At 42.9% G+C, this 7,339-nt stretch overlaps 1 protein-coding gene across 5 annotated transcripts in view; it reads right to left on the reverse strand.

Annotated features, from left to right (window-relative positions):
* NAALADL2 (N-acetylated alpha-linked acidic dipeptidase like 2) overlaps nt 1–2,670 on the reverse strand; it is a 434,035-nt gene extending 431,365 nt beyond the window's left edge. For 4 of the 5 annotated variants that reach the window (XM_050308259.1, XM_050308262.1, XM_050308258.1 and 1 more), the window contains exon 1: nt 2,546–2,670. The gene's annotated coding sequence lies outside the window, so the exon portion shown is untranslated. The remainder of the gene's footprint in view (nt 1–2,545) is intronic. The other variant, XM_050308260.1, reaches the window with a different exon arrangement.
* Nucleotides 2,671–7,339: the final 4,669 nt, after the last annotated feature.

Genomic DNA, 7,339 nt, shown 5'->3' on the forward strand with positions numbered 1-7,339 from the left:
AAGGCTCACGAGGTCAACAACCAATGTCAATAACGTCATTATATTGATTTTCACCACAAGGAATGAACATTAACAAATAATAGCCCATCCTTTTATTCAGCTCCTGTACTTACTCTGTGCTTCTCACACACTCACAAGCACATTTGTGCAAGAAACCAGAACCAGCAGCATTCACAAACCTCTATTTGATTACTTCTTGAAAATGTGTTCAGATACACAAGTCTTAGTTTCTCCCTGCTAGATTCCAGCTGACCAGCAGATCCAATGACCAACAGATGGCTGACAGAACACAACTGCACTTCTGCACTCAGCCTGGGCTGCAAGAGCTGTACTTGATTTCTTCTTTTTCAGAACCATGTAGTTACTGGAGGATGAACAATGATCTTTCCTACTTCTACCTGCACAGCATCATTTCCCAGGCATACACAACTGACAGAAACAGCAGATGCATATTTGAGGAGAAACAAAGTGCTTTAATGAGCATGCTGCTAAGGCTTCAAGAATAAAGAGAATTGTTTAAATTGATCACAGAATCTTCTAGGCTGGAAAAGTAAGAACATCGTGTCCAACCATAACACCAGCACTGCCAAGCCCACCACTAAGTCATGTTCCCAAGTGCACCATCTCCACATCGCCACTAAAAGAGGCTGAGGGTTTAGAAGACGTCTATTTGACAAATTACCATAATGAAGATCTACAGCACATGTTCCCTAGAGGGTTACATGTGAATCACTAAGAACTACACTTCTGAAATAAATCTGCTTATTAAGGGGGAGAAAAAGAACTTTAAAGGTCTATTTTTGTCTAATTTGTATTCATACCCTGAGGTTATTTAAGAAGGGGGGAGAAAATAATGCAGGTATGTACCACAGTAATGACAAGCTAAGACTTCAACTATGAAGATTAACAGAGCTGAAAGTCATATGATTCAGCATGACTACTGGGAGCTGCTACCAAAAAAAAATCTGCAGCTTGTGACACACATGAGAACCACGAGCATCTTTTTATCAACTTTGACAATTCTGATTTTTTCCTACTTAATCCTTTTTTCTGCTTTAGATAAATCTGGACCCAGCTCTTCAAAGCAAACAAAACAGCTTCCAATTATCACAAACAGAAGTTTTGCTTCGTTTGAGCAACGGAAAACCATTTTAATTCTAAGGATGTGAAAAAAACCCCAAAACTGCAAAGTTTAGATAGACACTAAAACTAACAAAAATATGATGAAACTTGCAGAAAAATGCTTTTCTGTAGGATTATTTTCTTCTTTTTTTTTAAAGAAAGTGGTGTGTGGGTAGCTCTAGAATTTTTATTTTAAAAATTCCAACTGAAAAAACTGACAAAAAACTGCAAAAGGTCGGCTACAAAAGATCATTCTTTGGCTTGTTTCAACTGATTAACTTTATGGTATATTATCCTACAGTTAAGACATCTACTAGGAATGTGATCCATGACCAAAATTCAGAAGACACTCTTTAGTATTTTGATGATAGTGGAGATAAATGCTGCATTACAGATGTACTGGGACTCATACAAGAGCTCTTTAGATTAAAATCTAAAAATACACACAGCATTGCTTGATATACAGGACTCTGGCATCGTTAGTTTCAGTTATCTAATGCTTTCCATATGCTAACCACTGAACAAATACATTCGCCTGTAAACGCAAGAAATACGTACCAAGTAATAAATAAACCAACATGAAGCAGGCTGTTCATATTAGGGTTAAAAATCTAAGTTCTTTATTTCTTCCCTGAATATTCCTGTCCTGATGACTCAGCAACAACGCCGCAAATTTCAGCTGAAGTCAGCAAGATTTCTCAGCGCTGTTTGCAAGTGTCAACTCCACGGTCTTTGCAGGTTTAATGACAGTGCTGAGGCTATCTGAGGTATGGGGGGGGCTTTGTATACAGAGACCTGCTGAAGTCAAGGAGCTCCGCGTGGATGGAGAAAGAGAGGCAGAAGGGCTACAATGTTGTCCCGCACTGAAACTCGCGAAATGACCGGCTGTGTTTCGGGTGACACCTGCGCACATCCCAAACGCCGGAGGCTTCCACAAAGTCACAGGCGACATCCCGAGAACTGTGTTTGGGGTGGGGGGGTTCTGTTTTAGTGTTTAAAGAGCTTTAAAGGAGCTAGCGCATCACTCAACACATAATTCAGTTTCTAAATCCAGCCGAGACCCATGCTCGTCTATTTCTTGAAGAAGTAGAAGAGAAATACCAAAACAGCGAGTAACTCAACGCGGTAACTCGGAGCCGGGGACGGGCAGCGAGCGGGAGGACGCGGGGCTGTGCGGGACCATCCCCGAGGCTCATCTACCTGTTCCGTCCCGAACAGCCCCAGCCCGCAGCCCTCGCAGCCTCTGCTTCCCCGAGTTCTGACTTACTTTTAGAAAACAAACAAACACACACACACAAACACACGCGGAGCCGGCAAAGTTCTCCCGGCGCTGACAGCCGGGGCCGCGCCGCTCCCGCCCCGCCGTGATGGGGCCGGAGCTGCGGAGGTCCCGCCGCCCCCTCCCGCCCCGGTGCCCCGTTACCTGCCCGCCCCGCTGCCCCGGCGCCGCAAGGCCGCCCCGAGCCCGCCCAGGGAGGTTTTCAGCAGCCGTAAAGCGGTGAACGCGCCCGGCCCGGCCCCGGCGGCGCGGCCGTGAGGGGCCACCCCGGGGAGCGCCCTCAGGGCGGGCGGGCGCGGCCGGCGGAGCCCCGGCGGGACGGGGCGGGCGCGGAACCGCGGCCTGGGCTGGGGTGGAAGGGAGCGAGAAGGTTCATCTCTCGTTCAGACCCCCCTGCCGTGGGCAGGGGTACCTTGCACTAGACCCGGAGCGCCCAAAGCCCCGTCCAACCTGGCCTCGGATGCTTCCAGGGATGGGGCAGCCGCAGCGTCTCTGGGCAACCTGTGCCGGGGTCTCACCGCTCTCACAGTTAAGAATTTCTTCTCAATATCTGATCTACGTTTGCCCTCCTTCAGTTTGAAGCCATTTCCCCTTGTGCTGTCACTACATCCCTTTGTCCAAAGTCCCTCTCCAGCTCTCTTGGAGCCCCTTTAGGCCCTGGAAGAGGTTCTAAGGTCTCCCTGGAGCCTTCTCTTCTCCAGGCTGAACACCCCCAGCTCTCTCAGCCTTTAGTAACATTTGACAGATATAGCCTTGGTTTACACCTTTTTTTTTAGGGGCGATAATCTGTGATACGCAGAGTTTTGTGCACATCCGAGTTACACAGTGATGTACTCTGCACCCACAGACCCACCAGCTGGGAGGGAAGATGAGGAGTCAGGTGCACCCAGGAACCGCAGGTTATCCCAGCACAGCTCTGGGGGAGTGAACATCCGAGCACTGCGGGCACACCTGACACTCATAACCAGCAGGATCAAATCACACCAGCCCAGTTTTACAGAGGTGTCTCAGCTGCAGCAATTACACTGCTTTAACAAAGCCTCCTAATGTCCGCAGGTAAACTTTGTTCTTGAATGCACTCCTATTACAATACTGTCCTCTTATAAAAAGGAATTTCGTCGGTACAGATTAATGACTTAGTTCTGCCTGGAAGCATTTTGCTGTTCGTTCTGTCCTAAATCTACAATTTGTCCTGTAATCCTGGTGCTACCACACAAGCAACAGGGCTGAGCTGTCTTCAACAAAGGCAGAAGCATCATCAGCCTGTTCAATTTCATTGTCTGAAGTCGGGGTTAGTGTTATTTGCCCTGAGAGAATTAGTGCTAGAAATGTTAATTTTAAAAAGAGGAAGTAATAATCAAGCAGCATTTCCCAGGAAGACATTTATGAAAAAAATGAAAGGAAAAAAAAAAGAACAATTAAGATGTTTTCTCTGCTGAATAAGAACTACTACTACAAAAAAAAAAAAAAAAAAAGGCATCTTAATCCAACAGCTACTGCAGAGAAGGCAGAAAAAGTCTTTCAGAAGTCTTCCATGCATATGTTGAACATACTAGCAGAGAGAAAAGCAAATTTCAGGCATTTATAACAGAATTGGCTTCTTCTAATAAAGTATTAATAGGAAGGTCTGGCTGAACTGCTGTAGCTCTGAAAGCAATTTCAGAAAGAACAGAGCATAGTCACTGAAGAGCAAGTGAACTAATATACAATCCTCATTAATAAAGCCCCTTTTCCAACATTAAGCAGAATTAAAACAACTGCAACTGGAGGCGTACTTTTCTTGCCCAAAGAAATCTGTCAGGCACGTAGGTGCAGAAATGCATTGACTCAAAGCATGATTCATCAGTTTTTATTCACAATTTTCTTTTCTCTTGCAATGACATGTTACAACTCTGCTCCTTCCTACATTCTTCTCTTTTCTAGACCACCTCCAGGTGAAAGCCATGGCCGTATACTGGTTTTGTTAGTCAGTCCAAAGTACAGACCTGAGGTTTTTGGGCTGAGTAGCTTAAGCCAGTTGTGCCCATTCCATGTGAAAAGCTGAGGCTGAAGTTCAAAACAGATTTACCATCACAACAGTTCTGCATTTACTTGTGTCAGCTGAACCACTTCTAGACAGCCCAGAGCTTGGCACAAGTGTGGGCCAACACTACAGCAGAGAAAAAAATATCCAAAGGGTGAAGTGCACCAGCCATGACTCCACATGCTTTCACACAAGGCTCCAGACTGATTAGGTAACCAGAAAGCTGTTTCGAGTCTCATGCATTTGCTACATTTTAGTTGAAAATTTCTGGACAGGCCTCTTAATTACTGAGTGATAGGAAAAAAAAAATCAGTCAAATATAAAATTCCATTACCCTTCTGCTAAAACAAGTCTTCCTGATGCTGTTGTAAGAGTTTCTCCCTTTCCCCAGCGTTTTGCCCAGAATTGGCCTCATTACAAGGAGGAGAAGAAGCATTCTCTTTCCACAGTACAGAGGTGTAGTCAAAGGGAAAAGTTTGAGACAACTGGCAAGGAAATATTTTTTTATTTTTTTTTATACTGAATTAGGACCACTCACACCAGAAGTGAGTCGCAAAAAAGCAAGTGATGCCTCCACATTCAGGGAAACTGAAATAGATTCGCACTACGAAGAAAAAAAAAGTTCCTCCAAGTAATTACATTTTGCAAAAACTTAAAGTGACATGACTAGAAAAGAACATGCAAGACAGTCAAACAGACTTAAAACCTTCCATTAAACTTTTCTGAAAGGAAGTAGTCCATACAGACTATACATCTATAAAACACTTCAGTATTTGTTCGCATCTTGCCTTACCAAAAGGTATCTCAGGTACTTTGGAAATGTTCGTGGAAACATGGAAAAGTTGAATGTTATGCTTAAAGAGACTTTACTGACATTGATTTAGGCTTGAGATACTGGACAAGGCAACAAGAGTTTCTGCTTTACAGAAATTCTATCATAGAATATCCTGAAAAAGATCACCAAGTCCATCTCCTGGATAGGTTGAAAGGCATCCATTTGGTGTTTTTAAGTGCTGACTTTAAATCGTTGTTCACAAGAATAAGTTTACTTTTTTTCTATAGGTTAAAGTTGGGTTTGTTTGTTTGTTTCTCTTTTATATTTTTACCAGCCTGAAAGTGTTTGGGCTTTAACTGTTCCATGCAGCAGAAGTGCCATCTTGTGGCTCTGTTAGACACTGCTTTTTCGGGTCACATTAGAGTTAGTAATATAAAAATCTAATTTTATGACAGTTCAGTCTGTGATCCATATAAAAAAAGATCGTACCTGGTTCACACGCTGATGGACTGACTATGAACGGTGATGTTCTCCAGTCCTTGCTGGAGGACACGGATCACTGTATTTGGCAGGACTATTTATTCTACTGCAGGAGAAGAAGAGCATTAAAACTGTCATTTTAAAGGTCTGAAAGGGACCTACTGTCCTGCCTCTTATCGTCCATTCCAGCAGTATTTAATCACGGAAGGTACTGAGACCAAGAGGATTGGTAGGCATGCCTGGAATGTCAAGTCCTACCTCTTTACATAGGCTAAAGACACCACACATTTAAATAACAGAAGCCCCACTTGAGGAAACAAGAAATTAAATACCATTAAAACCATCTGCCAAATGTAATTTGAAAGTCTAAAATTCCTTTTTACGAGCAGTTTCTGCTTTTTATACTGAAGAATTAATTGGATATATGTATTTTACAGAACAAATCCATGATTCAGCAAGAAAATTAATGAAATGAAGAGACAGTTGGAACTGCTGCCAAAAGTGGTCATTTCAGACCTAGCAACCTTGGAAAATGACCTTATAGATAATGAATTTGGAAAAAATAACACTACAAAGCAACAAAAATGAGTGCTATCTACCTATAAAGTCCTCTAATAGCAATATCTCCTAAAGAATCAAGGCATTAAATGATATTTCTGTATCTGACATCCTAAGCACTGAACACACCTGCCTCAATGCACCTCCTGTGGTAACTCCACGATAGCTCAGTGTGTGTTTCTGCCCCCATACAGTGAAGTACTCTGATCCACTGAGGGCAGGAATGTGGAGCTGTAAAGCATTAAGAAAGTGAAAAGATGACAAAATTAGCCTAGCATGGCTTCCCCAAGTACTTAGGAAAGGATAACTAAACAAGAAGGAATGTGACACGTTTAGACAAACCATTATTTATTCATTACCCCATAAGCAGTGAAATACCTCCTAAAAAAGGCTTTTAAGCACACATGCTTTACACAATTTGAAGAATGTCTAATTCATGTTGAAGTACCGTTTAAGTAGTTTACAGTGATGCAAAAGAAGTTGTGTGGCTCTGCAGTTTGTCTGGAGTTTCCTCTATTCCTTGATCCATGCCTGACAAAGGAAAATAATTAGCAAAAGCAGGAAATTCTGATTTTTGGCCAAGCTTAAACTAGAACATGATTTTTCTCTAAAGGAAATGACTCCCTATGAAGTACAACTATCACATTCTTCTTTTAACTTTGAATTCTATCATATTGAAATTAAATGGAAGTCCTACTCCTTACCAAGGCATTCCTGCAGTGGACTTTTTCAGCCTTTTCCCTGGCAGTCATGAAACCTGTATCCTAAGTTGCAAAACATCGTTCCCCAAAGCTCTCTCGGTACTGGAAAGGGCTCTAAGGTCTCCCCTGACCCTTCTCTTCTCCAGGCTGAACAATCCCAACTCAGCCTGTCTCCACAGGAGAAATCCAGGACTCTATTTTTGTGATCCTCCTCCAAACTCATTCCAGCAAGTCCACATCCTGGACAAGAGCTGAACACTGCACTCATAAAATCATAGACCCACTCATTCAAAACATGTGAGTGAATATAATCAACATCTCTAATGAGCACGAGTCCACAGCACTCAAAGTTGTTTCACAAGAGGAACAGTTCCTATGATAAAGGTTATAGCCACAGGTTA

This window comes from Myiozetetes cayanensis, unplaced genomic scaffold (assembly GCF_022539395.1).
Source record: "Myiozetetes cayanensis isolate MyiCay16 unplaced genomic scaffold, myiCay2020 scf13, whole genome shotgun sequence".
In the NCBI taxonomy this organism is placed as follows: domain Eukaryota; kingdom Metazoa; phylum Chordata; class Aves; order Passeriformes; family Tyrannidae; genus Myiozetetes; species Myiozetetes cayanensis.